This window comes from Lynx rufus, unplaced genomic scaffold, assembly GCF_022079265.1.
Source record: "Lynx rufus isolate CCGP_SWC_20201006 ecotype Redwood Valley unplaced genomic scaffold, mLynRuf1.p SCAF_5, whole genome shotgun sequence".
Lineage (NCBI taxonomy): Eukaryota > Metazoa > Chordata > Mammalia > Carnivora > Felidae > Lynx > Lynx rufus.
The window spans coordinates 31,619,330-31,642,978 of record NW_025814867.1 but is presented as its reverse complement, the minus strand read 5'-3'; positions in this window follow the sequence as shown (position 1 = coordinate 31,642,978).

Here is a 23,649-nt window from a genome sequence, read left to right as displayed (position 1 = left end):
TGCTATTTAGGTTTTTGTGTGTGTGTGTGTGTGTGTGTGATTCCATACAAACTTTTAGAGTCATTTTTTCTATTTCTTAAAAAAAAATGCAGTTTGAATTTTGACAGGGATTGCATTGAATCTATAGATGAGTTTGGGTACTTGGCAGTTCTTAATCTTGCTTGAGAATCTAGAGTTGATTTGAGGGACCCAAAAAAAGAAAGAAGAGAAGGAAAAGGAATGAGGAAAAGAGAGAAAGAGGAGAAATAGATCAGAATATAAATTATTATAATTTGCATTTCCATCTGATTTTACAGCTTACAATGTTCTTTCATACAGTTGTGGCTTCCTTCTGAAAAGGGCAGACCTTCATGCTAGATGTTGTGATGGTACTCTGTATCATCTCCCAGAGCACCTCTCACAATTGTTGGCATACAATTGTTAGTGATCACTAATACACCCCCCAATACCTAGCACAGTGCTCGGTGCATTGTAGCTATTTAGTAACTCTTTATGAACTCTGAGAAAAAGCATTATCTACATCTTATATCATTAAAGAGTTGACATTTCAATCTAGGGAACTGTATTCCAAGTTCAGTGCTCTTTCCAGTACACATCAGCTAATGTAGTGGACCTTTTTTTTCCCTCCTGGGAAAAATATGAAAGCAGAGGAAAAATGGAAGGGGAGAATCACTGAGGGAAAAAAGAGAGGGGAGGAAGAAATCATAGAGATGAAGAGCAGTGGTTTGAAATTGACAACTTAATGAGGAAGTGAGGATAAATATAGACTCACTAAAGATGGACTTTACTCACTAAAGATGGAGCAGGACTGCCTGACACCCAGGAGTGGATGTGTGGTAAGGTGGACCAAAACTATAATTTCCATGCTGGATTCATACACATGCGCCAGTAATTAAGAAGTGTGTCCTGCCTGTGTTATTACTAGAATAAATACTGCAGCAGGTAGTCTGCTAAGAGGAAGGAGAACCAAGGGCCAGGGTTTAGTCAGGATAACAATACAGGACTTCATCACCACCTTGAAAACTCATCCCAGTTCTTCTTGTTGGTTTCTCTTTTAAGAGAAAGGGAGGCTAGCCTAGTAGCTAACATGGAACAGGATTAAGTAACCAAGTACAGACCTGAGATCCTAGGGCTGGATTTGGAAGCAGAAAGTGATAAGGGTATGGCTCATCCACAACCCAAAGGAAATCTTCAAATGAGCTCACATTTGAGGGAAAGAAGTAGATTATAGTATCCATAGTCAAGGACTCCTCTCCCACCTCAGAGGCAGCTTAGGGTCTGAACTAGAAACTGCATCCCTCTAATGTGCTTCTTATGTGGCAGAATGGGCCATCAACAGGACTGTGGCAGCTATTTAGGCTTCCACTCATGGTGTTTCAAGACCCCAGTATGGGTGAGATAGAACCCAGCATTTGAGTGTTAGGAGATGATCTCACATTTGCCTCCTTTAAGGCAGACAGGGAAATCTTGTGACAGCTTACTCTCAGGTACATAGTCTTCCTCATAGTCCAGAGCTACACACCTCTGGTGGATATTGTATTTACTTGTGTGCCTCCAAATCCTCTCATTTTCCTCATTAGCTATGATGTACAAGATGTCATGAAACACTGCCCTAGCCAAGACTTTTGTAGGGAGGAAGGATTAAGTGTGAATATGGACATGTCTCTGTCTGGGAAACTTCTCATTACCTAGACCCAAGATTTATTAGAGGGGGCAGATAGATCTAGTCAAGTTCACTCGGCAGCATCTCTGCAGGTACAAGAGAGTCATGACTTTCAAATATGTTAGGCCAGTGATTCTTAAAATTTAATGTGATAAGATCTCCTTGCAGGCACATTAAAACAGTTTCCTGGGCCCTTTCCCCAGAGATTGTGATTAGGTAGTTTGGACTAGGGCACACGAATTTACATTTTTGGTGAACTCCCAGCTGATGCAGTGCTGCTGGTCTGAGGCTCCACTTTGAAGTTACTCCAGAAAAAGATGAAAAAAAGCAGGGAGATGGGGCGTGGAGACAGTGAACTACCAGAATCTCTAGGATGTTCATTTGTGTCTGGGATAGCCTTGTGTTTGTGTGTGAGTGAGTGAGTGTGTGTGTGTGTGTGTGTGTGTGTGTATTGTTTGGGCTTTGCACAGTCTGCTTTTTGCTCTCCCCTACACAATGAGGAAACTAGTTCCTTAAAGTTTACAGGGGCAGAAAATGGAGACTAGGGGATAGAGAGAGAGCTGGAGAGCTCAGAGGAAAAGTAGAGGAAGGAAGCACAGGAGGCTCAGGGCCTAGTGATGGAAGAGTTTTCCAGATAGTTTTCGGGGGAAGTGTCAGAGCAGCTGTGGGGAATGAGGGAAGTAGATGGGAGTAGAGAGAGAATTTATTTGCGTGCCGTGGCTATCAGGGAGCCAGGGTATGAACAGAGGCAGTGCAAAGGTGTCTGAGAAATGTGAGAAAGAACTCAAGTAATGTTTTTTAATTAAAAAACATTTTTTGAGAGAGAGAGAGAGAGAACGAGTGGGGGAGAGGGGCAGAGGGGGAGAGAGAGAGAATCTTAAACAGCGTCCATGCTCAGCATGGAGCCAGATGTGGGGCTCAAACCCACAACCCTGGGATCATGACCTGAGCCAAAATCAAGAAGCACACACTCAACTGACTGAGTCACCCAGGCACCCCCAGAACTCAAGTTATTTTGAAATTAATTTTTGATTGCTAGATGGCATTATCTTAGGGTGTGAAGCTGTTCTGAGTCTTTGGGTTCACTATGGTTATAGTAGCATGGTAGTTTTGTTTTTTAATTTAAATTCAGGTTAGTTAACATACAGTGTAGTATTGGTTTCCGGAAGTAGAATCCAGTGATTCATCACTTACATGTAACACCCAGTGCTCATCCCAGTAAGTGCTCTCCTTAATGCCCATCACCCATTTAGTCCATCCCCTCAACAACCTCCCCTCCAGCAACCCTCAGTTTGTTCTCCATATTTAAGAGTCTCTTATGGTTTGCCTCCCTCTCTTTTTATCTTATTTTATTTTTCCTTCCCTTTCCTATGTTCATCTGTTTTGTTTTCTAATTTTCACGTATGAATGAAATCATAGGATATTTGTCTTCCTCTGACTGACTTATTTCACTTAGCATAACACCCTTTGGTTCCATCCACATTATTGCATATGGCAAGATGTTATTCTTTTTCATCGCCGATAGTATTCCCATTGTATATACATACCACATTTTCTTTATCCACTTGTCAGTCCATAGACATTTGGGCTCTTTCTATAATTTGGCTATTGTTGATAGTGCTGCCATAAACATTGGGGTGCATGTGCCCCTTCGAACCAGCATTTTTTTGTGTGTGTATTAATTTCATCTTTTTAAAAAATTTAAATCCAAGTTAGAATAGAGTGTAATAATGATTTCAGGAATAGAATTTAATGACTCATCACTTACATATAACTCCCAATGCACATCCCAACATGTGCCATCCTTAATGCCCTTCACCCATTTAGCCCATCCCCCCACCTAATACCCTACCAGCAACCCTCAGCTTATTTCTGTATTTAAGAGTCTCATATGGTTTGTCTCTCTCTCTCTCTCTCTGTTTTTATCTTTTTTTTCCCTTCCCCTCCCCTATGTTCATCTGCTTTGTTTCTTAAATTCCACATATGAGTGAAATCATAGGATATTTGTCTTTTTTGACTGACTTATTTCACTTAGCATAATATACTCTAGTTCCATCCATGTTGTTGCAAATGGCAAGATTTCATTCTTTTTCAGCGCTAATATTCCATTACGTGTGTGTGTGTGTATACACATACATATATGTATATGCATGTATATATACATACATACCATAGCTTCTTTATCCATTCATCAGTTGATGGACATTTGGGCTCTTTCCATACTTTGGCTATTGTCGATTATGCTGCTATAAACATTGGGATGCATGTGCCCCTTCGAATCAGCATTTTTGTATCCTTTGGATAAATACCTAGTAGTGCAATTGCTGGGTCATAGGGTAGTTCTATTTTTAATTTTTTAGGAACCTCCATACTGTTTTCCACAGTGGGTGTACCAGTTTGCATTCCCACCAGCAGTGCAAAAGAGTACCTCTTTCTCTGCATCCTTACCAACATCTGTTGTTGCCTCGGTTGTTCATTTTAGCCATTCTAACAGGTGTGAAGTAGTATCTCATTGTGGTTTTGATTTTGTATTTTCCTGATGATGAGTGATGTTGAGCATCTTTTCATGTGTCTGTTTGCCATCTGGATGTCTTCTTTGGAAAAGTATCTATTCATGTCTTTTGCACATTTCTTTGCTGAATTATTTGTTTTTTTTTTTGTGGGAGGTGTTAAGTTTGATAAGTTCTTTATATATTTTGGATACTAACCCTTTATCAGATATGTCATTTGCAAATATCTTCTCCCATTCTGTCAGTTGCCTTTTAGTTTTGTTGCTTATTTCCTTTACTGTGCAGAAGCCTTTTATCTTGATGAGGTCCCAATAGTTCATTTTTTGCTTCTGTTTCCCTTACTTCTGGAAATATTTCTAGTAAGAAGTTGCTGTGGCTGAACTTGCTGCATTTTCTCCTCTAGGATTTTGATGGTTTCCTTTATTACGTTTAGGTATTTAATCCATTTTGAATTTATTTTTGTGTATGGCATAAGAAAATGGTTCAGTTTCATTTTTCTGCATGTTGCTATACAGTTTCCCAACACAATTTGTTGAAGAGACTGTCTTCTTTTTCCATTGGCTATTCTTTCCTGCTTTGTCAAAAGTTAATTGCCATACATTTGTGGGTCTATTTCTGGGTTTTTATTCTGTTCCATTCATCTGTGTGTCTGTTTTTGTGCCAGTACCATACTATCTTGATGATTACAGCTTTGTTATACAGCTTGAAGTCCGGGATTGTGATGCCTCCAGCTTTGCTTTTCTTTTTTAACATTACTTTGGCTGTTTGGGGTCTTTTCTGGTTCCATACAAATTTTAAATTGTTTGTTCTACCTCTGTGAACGATGCTGATATTATTTTGATAGGGATTGCATTAAATGTGTTGATTGCTTTGGGTAATATAGATATTTTAACAATATTTGTTCTTCTAATCCATGAGCATGGGATGTTTTTCCATTTCTTTGTTTCTTCCTCAATTTCTTTCATAAGCTTTCTATAGTTTTCAGCATACAGATCGTTTACCTGTTTGGTTAGGTTTATTCCTAGGTATCTAATGGCTCTTGGTGCAAGTGTAAATGGAATCAATTCCTTGATTTCTCTTTCTGCTTCTTCATTATTAGTATATAGAAATGCAGCCGATTTCTGCATATTGATTTTATATCCTGTGACTTCACTGAATTCATGTATCAGTTCCAGCAGTTTTTAGGTGGAATCTTTTGGGTTTTCCAGTAGCATGGTAGTTCTGATATATCATATGCTGGAAACTGGGGGACCCAGAGCCCAACCCTTCCTGTTTGTCCCTGGGCCAACTATTGCAATGGTTCCCTGCTGATACTTTGTCTTGAGGCCCTGGTGCTGTTATCCCTTCACACACAGCCACTAGGCTAATTAGCCTAAACTAGACCTCTGGTAACAATAGCTAACCTTCAGTGACTTCTGCCACAGAGCCCTAGTGTTAGAACAGGCTCTCATTTCCCCTCCTACCCTCTGTGGAGATTATTACAATTTCCACTGACTATTGATTTTAACTGAAATACCATTCAAGGCAGTCTAGGCTTCATATTTCCTTGTTTCTATGGATGTTTCCAGTATTCTTTCCAGCCACATGTACCTCACATTCTACACCTCTTCTCCTTGGACATTTACTTACAGTTTCCCACCTATGTGACCTTGCACATGCCATTCCTGCTAGCTGGAATGCTTTCCTTACCATCTCTGCCTAATGAGATAAACCCATTTTTCAAGGTGTAGCTCAAATGCCTCATATTTTAGGAATCTTCTCTGACCATCTCAACTCATCCTTCTCACCATGGATCTTTCTTTGTACTTTCTTATACCATAAACTCTGCTTATATTGTAGTTGTCCATGTTCCCCTCAACCTGTGTCATCCAAAATCATGGCCACTAGCCACATGTGGTATTTAAATTAATTAAAATGAAATGAAATACAAAATTCAGTTCCTCAGTTTCACTAGTACTCAGTAGCCCATGTAGCTAGGGATTACTGTATTGGACAGCACAGTTAGAGGACCTTCCACCATCACAGGAAGCTCTATTGGACAATGATGGGACCATATATCATTGACTCACTCTCATGTTCATTAAAAAAAAAAATTAGTTGCATTGAATCAATTGGAATTTTATTGGTTATTTTGTACTGATTTTCCACCCAGCACTGGAGCTTTATATTTTCAGCTTTTAAAAAGGTTTGCTTTTTCCTCTGAGGATGGGCTATGTTCTGTTGAAACAAAATCCTGTCTCCCCTTTCTGTGGGTTGCCTCCGTTCCAGAGCCTTTCTGAGTTGTTTGGTGTACCATCTTCCTCTGAGATGGGGTGTGGGTCACTTTCCACGGCTTAACCCTTGAACAGCATTCATTAATAATGAGGCCTAGGCCTTGGAGGAAAGAACAGAGTCCTGTAACCCTTAGGGTTATACTACCACCCAGGAAAGGCTGCCTATCCTTCTAGACAGACCTTATGCCTTCAGGGGGCAAAAAACATGGACAGAAGGACAATTAGCAGTGGCATTTTGAGTGATCCTTTCTCATTAGCTTCTTTCAAGACAGTTGTCTATGTGTAGAAGAGGCTTCTGGGAACGACCCACAGGGTCAGAGTGACCACAAGAGGGCACCAGCGCACCTTAAACAGACTTTACCTTCAAAAACCTCGGGAACGTTTCTTTGCGTTGCAAGGGCAGGACACCAAGAACACTCACCAGATCGGAAAGGAACAGAGAAAAAGAAAAAAAAAAAATCCATCATGCTTTATGTCTAACTGGAAAGCCTGCTTACTATATATTTATGCATTCAGGACCTCCTTAAATATAGGAATCACAAGACAATAATAGGCAGACAAGAAATTAGATTGAAACTACTTCAAATAAGAAAGTGAATAGGTCAATAGACTTTAAAACAGAATAAACCTCACTTCGAAGCAAGGTAGCTATGGAAACATTACTGAAATCATTCTGTTACTTCATGGCTGCAGTGGTTTCTGCAGCCAGAAAATGCTGTCAAGGGAGAACAGAATATTATTTTCTTTTTTTTCCCTCCAGTTTTATTGAGAAATAATTGACATATAAGTTTAAAGCATACAGCATGATGGCTTCATTTACATATATTGTGAAATGGTTCTTATAATTTTCTTATAAATAATACAACACAGGATCCTATATGGGAAGTTGCAAGAAATTAGATTTCAGAGGTAGAGATGTTTCGATAAAAATACCAACAGCTTTAATTTGGTTTCTGATAACTTAGCTCTGGATTTACAGTTGTTAAATTTTTCTCTATTTCTGTTTTCTGTTGCAGAAAGAACTGGTGAGGGGTTTATTTCCATATCTCTGGATATTATATACACACCTATGTGTGTACATTTAGCATGGTTGATAGAAGTCACCTTTACCCGTGGTATGGCCCATGAGAGGGCAAGTGACCTATATTTATCGCTTAGACAAGGGTTTACTTTTTTTTTTAATTTTTAACGTTTTTATTTATTTTTGAGAGACAGAGAGGGACAGAGCATGAGCAGGGGAGGGGCAGAGAGACAGGGATACACAGAATCCCAAGCAGACTCCAGGTTCTGAGCTGTCAGCACAGATCCTGACGTGGGGCTTGAACCCACAGATCCTGAGATCATGATCTGAGCTGAAGTCGGATGCTTAACCGACTGAGCCACCCAGGCGCCCCTGGGTTAACTTTTTTGTAGTGGGTAGGCCTGGAGCTAGGTTGCCTAAGACCACTGGGTTCTGCCACTGACTCTCAGAGACCCTATACCAACTACACTTGCCCGTAAGTTTCCCACCAAGCCTCAGTGAGCATGTAAAGGTAATTATACATGGCTGTTCACTGACTATGCTCATCATGTAGGTGGAAGTGTGGGTAAACAAAGTAGGCCGATATAAGAGGGTTAGGTGTTAGTAAGTAGGGTGAATGTAGTACATGTCCTAGAGATATGGTAAATGTCATGGTGGTGTGTACTTGGGACTAAAAGTGAAATTTTTGTATTATTATAAGGTCATTCAGCTAGGAGCCTTGGCTTGATAAACACCTCTTCTCCCAACAGAGTTTCAGGGGAGCTGTATACAATATTAGTTGGGAACAATAATAAGGTGGGTATCAAATACCCAATATGACACAATGTAGCATGCTGTAGTGGAGAGCATGTGGAGAAAGTAGAAAGGAAAAGAACAGAGTAGCCCTACCTAATTATTAAAACAACAACAACAACAACAACAACAGTGGTCCATTCAATGTCTTGAGGGTGAGGGTGGTGTAGGAATTTTGTACAGTCAAAACCTGTCCTAGGCAAAGAGATCTTAGGTTCCTCCTAAGAAGTGGATTTAGTACTTTAGTGAGCATCACAATTACCTAGAGGGCTTATAGAAACACAAGTTGCTGGGTACCACCCCACAGTTTCTCATTTGGTAGGGATGGAGTGGGGCCAAAGAATTTGCTAACAAATTACTGGGGATACTGATGTCTGGTTCAGGGACTGTGCTTTGGAAACCATGGCTCTAGAGCATGGTAAGTGGTTTAGGTAAAGTACCAACAATGTGAGTGTGATATGGATTTAATTCTGTCCTTGAATCAGAAATCTAACAAAGGGTTTATTACTTAGAAAAATTTATGATTCACTTATTATACAATTCCCCCATTTAAAGTACATAATTCAATGGTTTTTAGTATGTTCACAGTGTGCGTACCTCTGTTAGTTAACTTTCATCACCCCAAACGGAACCCTGTACTTATTAGCAACCATACCTCATTCTTCCCCACTTTTTTCAGCCACAGGAAACCACTGAACATTTTCTGTCTTTATAGATTTGTCTATTCTGGACATTTCATGTGAATGGAATCACACAATATGTGGTCTTCTGCTACTGGCTCCTTTCACCTAGTATAATGTTTTCAAAGTTCATCCATGTAGTAGCATGCACCAATATTTCATTCCTTTATATTGCCTAGTAATATTTCACTGTATGTATATAAACCATATTTTATTTATTCATTCATTAGTTGGTTGATATTTGGATTGTTTCTATCTTTTGGCTATTATGAATAATGCTGCTATGAACATTCATGTACAAGTTTTTGTGTGGACATGTAATTTCATCTTTCTTAGGTATATAGCTAGAAATGGATTTGCTGGGTTATATGATAACTCTGTATTTAGCATTTTGAGGGATTTCCAAATTATTTTCCAAAGTGGCTAAAATTTTACACTTTACATGTCCATCAGCAGTGAGGGTCTAGTTTTTCCATATCCTTGCCAACCCTTATCTTTTGATTATAGCTATTCTAGTGGGCCTTAAGTGATATCTCATGTTGTTTTGATTTGTATTTCTCTGATGGCTAATAATGTTGAGAATATTTTCATGTGCTTCTTAGATATTTGTATATATTCTTTGGAGAGATGTATATTCTTATCCTTAGACCATTTTAAAATTGGGTTATTAGCTTTTTTATTATTGACTTGTAGGATTTCTTTATATCCTAGATATAAGTTCTTTATCACAGATATGACTTGAAAACATTTCTTTCATTATGTGTGGGTTGTCTTTTCACTTTCTTGTTGGTGTCTTTTGAAGAATGAAGGTTTTTAAATTTTGATGAAGTAAATTTGATTTACCCATTTTTAATTTTATCAATTTGCTTTTGGTGTCACATCTAAGAAACCAATGCTTAATCCAGTGTCACAAAGATTGACTTCTGTGTTTTCTTCTAAGAGTTTTATAGTTTTAGCTCTTATGTTTATGCCTATGATCCATTTGAAGTTAATTTTTGTGTATGGTGTAAGGAAGGGGTCTAACTTCATTCTTTGGCATGTGGATATCCAGTCATCACCCATTTACTTTTAAAAATGGTAAATAAAGAAAAAGAAAATTAGAGCCACCAAAACTTCCTTTTCTGGGAGTTTTTTGAATGTTAATGTGGTTTGGATACTGTTTCTTTCTGTGGCTTTGCTCATAACTATCAAATACACTCATTCATCCTATACATACTTACAGAGCATCTACTTTGTGCCAAGCATGTCTAAGTTGCTGGTGATATGGCAATAAATAAAAGCAAATTCTTTGCTTATATGTAGCTTATGAGCAAATGAGGAAGATGAATGTAAGCAAATAAATGAATAAATATTTAATATACAGTAGTAGTGATAGGTATTTTGAAGATAAAGCAGAGTAAGAGGGTAGAAGTTATGTGGGATTTGGGGAGAGAATACTATTTTATATTGTGTAGGGAAGTCAGGGAATGCCTCTCGAAAGTGGCCACCTCTGTTTGGTGACTTGAATTAAGTAAGGGGGCAAGCCATGGAAATATCTGGAGGACATGTTCCAGGCAGAAGGAAGGGAAAATGTAAATTTCATGGAGCAAGAGTGTGCTTGGATTCTTCTCAGAAGAGTAAACAAGGCAGTGAAGCTAGAGTTTGATGCACAAGGGGAAGTTGGGTGGAAAATAATGTTGGAGAGGTAGTCAGGGACTAGACCGCTGGCAAAACCAAACTGCCCAAGAGTTTTCTCATCTTTTGCCTGGGAAAGCATTTTGACCTACAATATTTGCATTGGCCTTAAACAAAAGTCAATACCAGGGGTGTCTGGGGGGCTCAGTTGGGTGTCCGACTCCTGCTCAGGTCATGATCCTGTGGTTCATGAGTTTGAGCCCCACATCGGGCTCTGGGCTGACAGGTCGGAACCTGGAGCCTGCTTCAGATTCTGTGTCTCCCTCTCTCTCTGCCCCTCCTCCACTCACGCTCTCTCTGTCAAAAATAAGTAAACATTAAAAAAAATTTTCAAAAGTCAATACCATTTATTCTCCTTCTTTGAATCTAGCACTTGCCTCAAAACTTTTAGTAAACAAATTAAGAATAAAGAATACAAATAATTATATGAACATAATTTTAAGGAATAGATTTCCTTAAAAATAAATAAGCAGAAATCAAAGTAATCAGAGTCCTTCTTTTGTTTTTCTATGTGATTTCCATTAACCAAACCTTCCCCCTTTCTTTGTTTAAGGTCTGTGGCCAGGTCTGCTGGCTGCCCACCAAAAATCTCCTCTCTTTTCCAATTTAGTAATAGGAAGAACTGCTCAGACTCAGACTACATTTTCTCAAATTCTGTTGCAGTAGCTGGGTCCATGTGACCAGTTTTAACCAATGGAATATGAGGAGGTGATGTGTACCACTTTTAAGCTGTGGCTTTTAAGAGGCAGGTGGACCTTTTCCAACTCTTTTCCTGCAGAGACTGCAGAGGATGATGGGGCTCTAGAGGACAGTGTAGCCACAAATTGGAAGGAGACAGGGTCCTTGAATCAGTATGTGATGAAGAGCTTCCTGGGGCACTTGGGTGGCTCAGTCGGTTAAGCGTCTGACTTCAGCTCTGGTCATGATCTCATGGTTCATGAGTTTGAGCCTCATGTCGGTTTCTCTGCTGTCAGGGCAGAGCCTGCTTCATATCCTCTGTTTCCCTCTCTCTTTGCCCCTCCCCTGCTTGCTCTTTCTACCTCAAAAAAAAAACAAAGGAACATAAAAAAAAAGGATAGTGAATAAGTCACCTTTAAAAAAAGAGCTTTCTGCTAATTCAGAAATGCTTGCCTCATATAATTATGTGGGAAAATTAATATTTCTTTTTGTGTTTGAGCTATTCTATTTGTGAATAAGTTTGTTACAGCAATTTAGCCTACTGTAACTAATATAAATTCAACTTGGACAGAAAGACAAAAAATAAACTACTTGGAACACCAGACCAAAGGGAACTAGGATGGAGAACAAGGTAAGGGGTTGCCTTGGTGGCTCAGTCAGTTAAGCTTCTGACTCTTGATCTCAGCTCAGCTCATCTCATGGTTGTGAATTCAGGCTCTACACTGGGCTCTGTGCTGAGGGTGGAGTCTCCTTTAAAAAAAAACAAACAAAAGTAGAGAACAAGGTTAGATGGGGATCTAAGAAAGAGGCATCTGGACTGGGGAGGTTTATGATCAAATGGCTTTCCCTCTCTGGTTATATGCATTGATATTGTATGGGAAAAGAGGCTTTCATCTTTGCTGTGCCCTTGGCAGTGGAGGTGAAGGAGTGGTGTGGGGGTGGTGGTGAAGTAAAGTGTGGTAGCGGTAATGGGGCATGGAATGACTCCTGAATGTGTCTTCAGGAGCACAATGACAAGTGGGCAGAGATGGTGCCTGATCCAGGTAGGGCCACTGGGCTCTGCGCATTTCTATCATCTCTCTTCTGCCAATGAGCTGCAGACCTCTCCACAGACCATAAACAGGAACTTATTGGTTCAATAGAACACTGACTTCTTTTTTTTTAACTAAAAGAATGAAAATCTTTATTAGGCACTGTAAATGGCATTCAATCTTCAAATTCACCTCATCAAAATCTAGCCACAATCAATCAAACTTAATGGTTCATTCTCACCAATTCATGGGTTAGGGCAAAACTCCCATCAACTTACACTATATTACATTGAGACATTGAGATGCCTACAGAGCTCTGAGGACAGGGAATGAAGAGCTACACCTCATTTCTGATCACTAGTGAGCACTCTAACTGTTAATGGAAGGAGAGGTCATTTGTATGAGGCAAAGAGAATTCTGGAATGATGGCACTGGCCATAAAGTCCCATGGTCACTAGTGAATCTGGCCCAAACTTTGCTGAGAAAAGTAGATGAAGGCACTAACTTTGGGTAAGTTAAATAAGTAAGAGATGTGGTGAATTTAGGTGAGTGCAATAAATGGTGCTGGCCAAATTTTGTCAAATGATTTGGCAATTTAAAGATGAGAAATCTGCCTGTAACCTCACCTGTATTTGTACTTGTGTTTTCTGTTCCTTTTATTTCTTTTCCCCTAAAAAATTTTTATTTTTATTTTTAAAGTTTATTTTAAAGTTTATTTTTTGAGAGAGAGAGAGAGAGAGCACATGAGGAGAGGGACAGAGAGAGAGAGGGAGAGAGAATCCCAAGCAGACTCTGCACTATTAGCATGGAACTCTCTGTGTGGCTCAAACTCATTAACAGTGAGATCATGACCTGAGCCGAAATCAAGAGTCAGCTTAACTGACTGAGCCACCCAGACACCCCTTCCAGAAGAATTTTTAAAGACAAAAACTGGAAAAAAATTTTCACTTTATCTCAGTTGGACCAAGAGAAAAAAGATGCTTATTAAAATTTAAGCCAAGATAGGTAGGAAGAATAAATGCCAATGAAAGCAATTGTGATGCTGGCAGAGATCATCTCTCTTAGAGAAGTGAGGTGCTGAGATAAGTGAAGACAGGTGTCCTTCCTGGGGGAGCATTAAGGATGGAGACGGTTGGTTCTCCTGGAATTTTCCTTCACAAATTTCTGTGTGTGCTTGGGGTGTGTGTGTTTGTGTGTGTGTGTGTGTGTGTGTGTGTGTGTGGTTGTTAACTTTTGATTTGGAAATAATTTTAAACCTATAGTACAGTTCCAAGAATAAGAATAGAACATGGAATGCCCATGTACTCTTTCCCTGTATTCACCTATTGTTAACATTTTGCTGGATTTGCTTTATCATTTGTGTGTGCTTGTGCACTAACACATACATACACATGCATAATTTTTTCTGAACCATTTGAATGAAGGTTGTAGACATCACTGCCTTTACCTTTAACTACCTCAGTGTGTATTTTCTCAGACTAAAATAGCCTCTTGACCATAATACAATTGATTTGCATTACAATACAATGCACGACACAATTAATTCAACATTAATGCAATACTTTGATCTAATCTAGCTTCTATATTCCTTTTTTTTTCAGTTGACCCAGTAGTGTTCTTTATAGCGTTTCCCCTCTTCTAGTAATGGGTCCAGTCTAGGATCAGGCATTGCATTTAATTTTTACGCTGTTTTAGTCACTTTACAAAAATGTTTATTGATTTATTTTGAGAGAGAGAGAATCCCAAGCAGGGCCCACGTTGTTACTGCAGAGCCTGACAAGTCGGGCTCCATCTCATGAACTTGTGAGATCATGACCTGACCCGAAATCAGGAGTTAGATGTTTAACTGCCTGAGCCACCCAGATGTCCCTTTAGTCACTTTTAATTTGGAACATGACTATAGCCATTATTTTTCTCTGAAGACATTGGTATTTTTGAAGAATTCAGTATTTTTTTAAAAAATAATATTTTTCATTTTGGGTTTGTCTGATGTTTTCCAATAGTTAGGTTCAGGTTATGCATTCCAGGCATAACTTTCAGATGGTGCCATGTCCAGAGGCATGTATAGTCTGACTGCCTCTCTTTGGTGATGCTAATTTTGTTCACCCACCTTTAAGGAGACCCTTTAAAACCATGCAGATATTGTGCTCCTCATCAGGATTCCTCTCCAGATTTAGCAACCTTTGATGATTCTTGCTTGAACCAATCTTTGCCCTGCTGGTTACAAAGTGATTTCTCAACTCCTGTAAATCCCCACATTTACCAGTTGGCATTTGGTGTTCCCTGTAATTTTGATTCTGTTATAAGAGCAACTTTCCTCATAGAACTCAGAAAGAACTGATTCCCATTATGTACAAATTTGAATTCTATTTTTGTGCACAGGAATAGGGATGTTTTACCCTTATATCTGACAACCTACTAAAATAAGATTGCAGAAAAAATTTTCTTAATCTTGGCTCAAAAATATTATACTTTGTTGAAATATTATGTAGGTAGAACGAGGGTTGTGAATGAGTTGGAGGTCTTTAGCCCTTATTAATTAGCAGCCAAGTAAGAAAATAATAAACAGTTGACTACTGTGGACAGAAAGGCTGGTTGAAGAAGGTCTTCCTCTTTGTGTCAAATCACCTCCTTCTTACGTGAAAAGGAGAAAAGCCACTGTGTGTGTGTGTGTGTGTGTGTGTGTTCCACACCATATATACTATGTGGCTTGACTCTAATTTCTCTTCTTGGCTGTTGGCAAATGGTGCAGAGTAGAAGGTCAGCCTGTCATGAGGAGAACAGAGCGATTAGACAGCAAGACTGTTAATTAGAATGCTATTCTGTAGCAGGGCACCTTCTTACTGATAAGCTGTGTGAAGGTAGCTAAAATTGTGTAAAGCTGGAGAGAGACCATGTGGAATATTTTTGGTACCAAAATCTCTAATACCCCAAATGAAAAAGAGCCAAGTGTCAATCCCAAACAGGATTTAAACCCCAAGGAACGACACAGGGTGAGTTCTAGTTTAAGCTTTGAGCAAGTGCCAAGATTAGATCACGCAGTGAATGAAGACTGCTAAAGGTAGCAACGCGGTGTATGTATTTGTGTAAATCTTGCTCTAAATGCTGTAATCAATTTTTATCTATAATAATTTGAGATGAATTGTTATGCTTTGTTAACTTAACGAAGTATTCTATTTCTATAGAAAAAGCACGGAGGCATGGAAAAACATGTTAACTTCTCTTTCTCCTGTGGGAAACCTTTTGTTCCAACCTACAGTCACAATCCAAGGCCAGGTATGCTCCAGGAACAGCCAGCAAAACTGGTAGTTATAATTATGAGGGGGAAGAGTCGATATGTGCAAACTCCAAAACCCAAACCTGCAAAAGAAGGTAGCAAGCAGGTTTTTCTGAGGAATGAGAGACAATGAAAGGAGCCACAAAGGTGCCAGGATCCCGCAGAGCCAGGAATCCTGTCCTGCATCCCTGATAGGCAGATGGAGTTCTGGAGTCAGGGAGGTGACTTTTGGCCTAGACATCAATGGAAAAGTTGTTGAGGCCTCAAATATCCCAGCCTCTTTGTCTAGATATTTCTTATCCACATGGCAGGACTAAACTCTTCCAGTTCCAAACTCCTTCTGTCATGTTCCTGCTTTTGGTGATGTCACATGGTCTAAACAATTAAGGACAGGGGCCCTGTAAAGAGAGTTTTCTCGTTAGTGTCAGAAAATGAGAAAGTGATTTCCAGAAGAGATGCCTCGGAAACTTGATATACACTGCAAACGGTGAAGGCAAAACTCCTTCCTAATTAAAAAGAGAAATGTTTGGAGGACAGGCAGGGGCATGAAAGTATAGGGTAAATGCACTGGCAACAAGAGCATAGGGTGTGAATCACAACCCCCATTTCCAAGTTGCTTGTTCTTGGTATTAGTGACCTAGACTCCTTGAACATCAGTTTTGTCATTCCCATCATAGGAGTTCAAAGTACTTACTTCTTGGTGTTGTGAGGAGTAAACTTAATAATTTACTAATATTTTAATAAATTTATGTATAATTGTTATATACTAATACATTAATTTAACATATATTAAATATTATCTATAATAAATAATATAAAATTATAATAAATTTTAATAATTTACCAATAATTTATCTATATCTCTTGGAATGAAGCTTGAAACACAGTAAGCATTAAGTAAGTGGTAGCCGTGTTGGTAACTATTAAGGTCAGGCCTAAATTACAGTGCCTGATATTGAAATTCCTATTCAGTCTGCCTCCGCCCTGCCTACTTATCTTGTTTCCTGCCACTCACTCATTCCTTCATCCCTATAGTATATATTCATCATGAACATTCTCCAGACTCTAGCCAGGCCTATACCCATTTCTTCTTCTTCTCACCTTTGTTCTCAGCATGTTTCTGAACGAATGTCCCTTCCCTTGCTTTCATTTCATCCTCAGAGGCTCAATGAAAGTCTAATTTCCTCCTTGAAGCATTTTAGCTATCTCTGCTCATTTCAGGCTCTACCTTTCTTTGAATCATTATTGGAATTACTGTTTGTGTCATAGAGTTTAGTGCTGGATTATATAGAAAAGAAATTTCTCTGATGATGGAAATGTCCTATAGATGTGTTGTCCAATAACAGTAGCCACTGAGTATATGTAGCTATTGACCATTTGAAATGTGGCTAGTGTGATTGAAGAAGTTAATTTTTAATTGTATTTAATTTTAATTAAACTTTACATTTGAATGGCTACCTTGGTCCAATGAGTCAACCATCTACTCTGACAAAAGCTCTCGTGAGAAGTAATACTTGTGTGTTGCACTGGCGTCCATGGGGTTAGACCTATCTTTTCTTCCTAAGGTGTCCCCTTTGCCCATAGAGAAATCAAAGGATGGACTTAGGGGAAGAAGAAAGACATGGGCTAGAGGGGCAGTGCTTGGTTAGAGGGGGTTGGTGTGAGTTAGACTGAAGTGGGGGTAAATGGGAACCAGTCTGATGCCTCCTATCTCTTTATGAGTAATCCTGTAGAATTGGCTGCACTGTTCAGCAGGATGTACAGAAGTCCTGCTTTGGTGATCTGGGCCTTGCAGCTTTACCTATAAGTGAGGTTTCTTGTGGGTTCCCTATAGTTGGTGCTGGAGCATCCCATCTGGCCTGGACCAGGCCTCTGCTTAACCCCACCTTCCTGACCTGACCCTTCTCTGAGAATCCTCACCCTGTCACTCCTCTCTGGCTCCTAGTTTCAGACTCCTTAGAGCTGCTTCAGACTCCTCTCTGTCTATCTTGAGTGTATTCTTCTGTGTTTCCCAATAGTTCATGAACTTTAAGAGATCACAGGCCACTTTGAAAAGCTGATGAATGCTATGGACACTTAGAAAAATGCACATGGCCCCGTTCATAAGCAGTTTTGCATACTGTTTCTGCAGGGTCACAGATCTCTCAAAGCCCAGACTTAGGTCTGAGACCCTTGGTTATGAACACTTTCTTTAATCTGACCTTAGAAGTTCCATATGCTGTTCCTTCCTCTCTCAGCACCAGCTCAGCTCTAACTAATTCTGTACTTGTTGGGTAATGTTTTGATGACTGGTTCAGGGCTCTAGTTACCTTAATAACAGGAACAGTCACTCTAAATAGCTATGAGGAGTATTTCAGTCACTATAAATATCTATCCCCATTGGTAGGTTAATAGATTGGCATTATGGCTTATAAATACTCCCTACCCCTTGCAAAAGAGTTTTGAGAGTCTGATTATATCTAAGTGAGTTAATATTCATCATTCCAGTGCTGAGCTTCGGACTCTGGACTGAGAATGCTGTCCCTACCCCACCCTTATCATTTCCAGTTAATTAGAGGTTTCCAGCTCTGAACCTGTCATGTAGTATCATTTATATCCTTAGCTGAACCTTGAATTTGCACTTCTGTGATTCAGCTGGGCTTTCTTCTGATGTGATCCTCTCAGAGAACACAAAATTTTTGAGTTAGAGGACACGTCAAGACTCAGGGAGAGAAGAGGTTGGTCCAAGTTTCCACAGCCAGTGGGAGACAAAGCAGGGCTAGACCCCAGCTGACTTCTATTCCAGTTCAGTCTCTCAATTTCTCTATGCTCTATGGGTGATTTGTCCTTGAGTTTCAGATAAGATAACTTGGGAACTAGAGCCTATATCACATGTGCAGGAAAACCTCATTGCATGCCTTGGATATATTCTTGCAAATTTGATAATAAAGTGAATTTCACAAAGTCATATATTTTATCATGTCTTTCAAAGATTAGAGATGTATTCCTTTTGTAAAACCTTTCAGGTTTGGGTATACTCTTGGATATAATAGAAAAAAACACATGCTTAGAGGGAAAAGAATTTTCTGATGAAATATTAAAATACTGTTCAGAATAAACCAACAAATATTAAAGTGTGAGACAACAATCTTTTTTGTTTAATGGAAGATATAGCTTGTCTATTTCTTTAAATTTAATATGTATTTCTCTCTATCCACAGGTAAATATTCCTTTTGAAAAGCACAAACCTTTATTTCTACTTTTTGAAGGGCTTATCTTGCATGATCACTATTAATTGTTTATTTAAGCCTAGATTAACTTGCTGCAATGTTTGCTTAGTATCTTGTGTAAATTCTTTATCACTAAATGTCAGTTTCCTGATGGCATTATTAAGATTTATTATTTCTGAAAGTATGAATTTCTCTGTAGTAAGATTTCTAAAGATGGAATAGACAAAGAAAGAAGCAATTATTTTGGTTTTTACTAGCCACAGGATAGTCTATTCTAGGATTTAATTAAAAAACTCCAAAAGGTTGTATGCAATAACAAAGTTTTGGATTTGTTAGAAAGAAAGTCAGATGTCGGTTTTCTTTCTTCAGCCGCTTGGCCGTGATCATCTTCCCTCTGGCCAACAAGGTCACAGTCACTGCCTCAGCCTGGTCCTGTGGCCAGTACATTGTGCACTACATAGATTGTTCAGGAAGAAGAAGATCTTAAAAAAATGAGCTTTAGAGATACTCCTCAAACTTTATATCAATTAATCACTCCAGCCTGCTTCTCCACTAAACTTTTAACCAGAGCAGCTAATAGGAGGTAAACGGATGGGTTTGAATTTCATCTCTTCTTGTTTTCTCTGCTCACTCTCTGGAAAAGGGGCTAATGAGCAGTGAAATAGCCAGGCGCACAACGCCAGAGCAGAGGAGGGCCTGCCTGTGGAGCTGCCCTGCTGGGTAATCGGCTCCTGAATTATTACAAGGTGCCCCACGGTTTTATGAAGGTGTCTGAAATATCCAGGTTCCAACGTTGAGGGTAGTAAAGAGAAAAGATGGTGTTCCAATTGACATGGTGTCCACTTTGTCCATTGGATTGGAGCTGTACCCCCAAAGGTGTCTCTTAGAGATAAAAAAAATAGAAGGCAAATGTTGATTTGCAAAATGTAACAAACCTGTTCGTGTTTACAATACAGATGCTGACACTGTTTAATCTAATAGCAAGCTGTTGCCTAAGCATCTTTCAGAGGGTAATTAAAAGGCTCCTAGATGCACCAAAACCAATTATATTAAAATTTTATTTGTAGGGAGTCCTTGAGACTTAAGATAAAAACATCAGAATTCATAACCCAGCTGAAGAAGTCTTCCTGCCGCAGGCGACAGGGATACTGCCAAGGAGATCCCATTAGAGACCAGGGCTTGGTTACAAAGGTGAGGACCTCAAATCATCTTTCCTCTGAACCAACCCAGCATTACTTTAATGAGGAAGTATGGAAGGAAAAAGTTCACTATTGCAACATTATTAAGTAGAAATTAGAAGAGAGGAGTGGTTATTCCTTTGGGAAAAAAGACCAAAGAAATGGCATGGGCCTAGCTGAAGAAGTTTCAGTAGCAGTAAGGCTAGGAAAGCCAAAGTTGAGAGGGCTCTGAGAAGGTGCTTTTTTTCTGGAAAGCTGCATTCTTCAGGCACAATGAATGGATCAGGTTGTGTTTGCTGTTTGTGTGTTTGTTCTTTGCCCCCAAATCCACCAGGTCAATCTGGTTGCCCCAGCTGAATAGTAGAAGAAATGCATCAGGCAATCTGGCTGCTTGTTCTGAGACTGCCACTGACTGGCTATGTGACCTCACAGAAGTCACTTTCCTGCTCTAAGTGTCCGTTTCCTAGGATCTGTAAAGAGAAAGGAACATTTCTAGGTCTAAGAAGGCTAAATCCTGCTGTAATAATACCTGGGACTCAGAAAATACCTACTCCTCTAACCCCCAATTAATTTGGAGAATGCTATCAGTCCTCGAAACCCCTTCTGAAATTCACAGGTATCAGTTTCTTCTTATTGTAGTTGAAGTTATGGAGAGTCAGTGAGATTAAGTGGCAGGCACAGGTGACCTTGTCACCTTTCAGAGGAGAATGGAGAACTGTGGTCCTGACTTCAGTCCCAAGCTTAAGCCATTCGGGCCAGAATTGTATGGAAAATGAGAGTCTGATGGAGTTTGATGTTTGCTCTTTTCCTTAATTAACTACATCAAATCAACTCAGTCATATGGGTCTTTCTGGTTTCTCACCAGGCCCCTTGGCCTTTTTGTTTTTTTGACCAGAGTTCATCAACAATAATTTTAGCCAAAGAAGCCATTATGGGAGTGATGCCATCTTTTTTTTATTTTTTAACTTAAAAATTATTTATTTATTTATTTATTAAAAAAATTTTTTTTAACGTGTATTTTTGAGACAGAGAGAGACAGAGCATGAATGGGGGAGGGTCAGAGAGAGGGAGACATAGAATCCGAAACAGGCTCCAGGCTCTGAGCTGTCAGCACAGAGCCCGACGCGGGGCTCAAACTCATGGACCGTGAGATCATGACCTGAGACGAAGTCGGCCACTTAACCGACTGAGCCACCCAGGTGCCCCCAAAATTTTTTAAATTTACATCCAAGTTAGTTAGCTTATAGTGCAACAATGATTTCAGGAGATTTCTTAATGCCCCTTGCCCATTTAGCCCATTCCCCCTCCCACAACACCTCCTGTAACCCTCAGTTTGTTCTCCATATTTATGAGTCTCTTCTGTTTTGTCTTCCTCCCTGTTTTTATATTATTTTTGCTTCCCTTCCCTTGCGTTCTTCTGTTTTGTATCTTTTTTAAAAAAATTTTTTTTTTCAACGTTTATTTATTTTTGGGACAGAGAGAGACAGAGCATGAACGGGGGAGGGGCAGAGAGAGAGGGAGACACAGAATCCGAAACAGGCTCCAGGCTCTGAGACATCAGCCCAGAGCCCGACGCGGGGCTCGAACTCCCGGACTGCGAGATCGTGACCTGGCTGAAGTCGGATTAACCGACTGCGCCACCCAGGCGACCCTCTGTTTTGTATCTTAAAGTCCTCATGTGAGTGAAGTCTTATGATATTTGTATTTATCTGACTAATTTTGTTTATCATAATACCCTCTAGTTCCATCCACATAGTTGCAAATGGCAAGCTTTCATTCTTTTTGATTGCCGAGTAATATTCCATTGTGTATATATATATATATATATATATATATATATATATATATATACCACATCTTCTTTATTCATTCATCCATTGATGGACATTTGGGCTCTTTCCATGCTTTGGCTATTGTTGATAGTGCTGCTATAAACATGGGGGTGCATGTGCCCCTTTGAAACAGGTGGTGCCATCTTTTGCTGCATCTATGGAGTGGGGGGTGTAAGGTGAGGGCCTGCATTTGTGGGGAGAACTCACTTGTCACACATTTCCTTTCTGGGAGGACTTCTTGACACCCATTATCCACAATCCCAGCCAGGGCTCTCTCTAGTGTCTGTGTGAAAAGATGCACTGAGCTGAAAACCTGGGGCTCTTTGCCTGGCAGTCCCCCTCCATGTTTCTTCCATACCTGTGATGACAACAAGCCAGCATTCTCACTCTGACTCTATGCTGTGACCCCCAAAATGGCTCTGGGGGGTTCCTGGGGGAACCTCAGATCTTATCAGCACATAGGCATTTGGTGCTTTTCCTGCAGTCTCTCTCTAGCTCTAATAGGATGCCGACTCTTGTCACTGCTGCTCTAGGTCTTGCTGTAGGTCCCTAAGCCTGGAATTGAGGACCATTGAATGTGTCACATCTGATTGCAATCCATTACTCTTGAATCACACTTCTGCACCTCCTTTGTCTCTTTTCTCAGCATAGAGATTATTCTAGAGGGTCCTTAGTTCTCCACATGACTATATCAGTTAGGTTTGAGTCTTAAGGCTCAAGCTGAAGTCTTCACCCCCATGAATTCTAGATATGGAGTCAAAGCTGGAGTACAAGCTCCTGATATGTGGTCCACATCAGAAGGGAGAACCCTAAGTTACCTCACTGTACCTCACAGTGTAAGATATCCTATTATGGAAGAGGAGGAAGGAGGTCCCCAGTTCTGTGGACTTGCTGCTCTCCCATAAAACAAGATAGGCTCCCTTTGACCAAAGTGAAAAGTGGAGAACTTGCCTTTTATTATGAGGCTGTCATTTTTTTTCCTGCTTCTACAATCCTTCAATGCCTGTTACTGGAGGGGTGTTGTATCCCTAAGCTCCACCTGTCTTCCAAGACTCTTGATGGTGCTGCCTGACCTGGTATGAGCCATGGACAGCCCTGTGTTGTGAGCCTATCCTCTTTCTTTGTTCCTCACCAAATTTTACCTGTTCAGGGTTCCATTCCATCAAGATCTGGCCTTTTCTGGAAAAGATGAACCACTTTTGGCTGAGATGTTCAATAATGATAGTAACTTTGTCCTATCTCTTCAGTTGGCTGTTCCTGATGGAATATGGTCAGAACTGGCAGGTGATACTCACATTTGGGTTTCAGGACTGAAGCCTTACCGTGAATATGAAAATGATGGCTCACCTGGGAATGGATGGGGCCCCTGCCTGTTGAGACAATCAACAGACAATCCTTCACTTACCTCTTCACCATCCTCCAGGGATCTTAATAAACAAAACTTATGGTTGGATGACTGTTTAGACCCAGAACATGCTATCTCTCTGAAAAGGCACCATTGTCTATCTGTTAGAGTAAGGAAGGCTGAGAGAAGAAATTAAGTCTGGGGATTCATTAAGTAGGCAACAGAGGAGTTGAAAATACATATAAGATACTTAACATGGTGACCTATGGAAGACATGGAGGAAGGAGAAGTAGGTGAGGATACAAACAGACATAGGAGAGCATTGGAAATATTTGACCCCAGTTATTTTAGGAATATCTGGGTTATGGGCACAGAGAAGCTTAAGAAGTAAGGCAAGTGGGTGGAGGGAAAGGTACTGAGTGGGTTGGAATGAATGTTCTCCATAAAGGAGCCAAGTTTAAGATCACTGTTAGAAATAAGAACAAG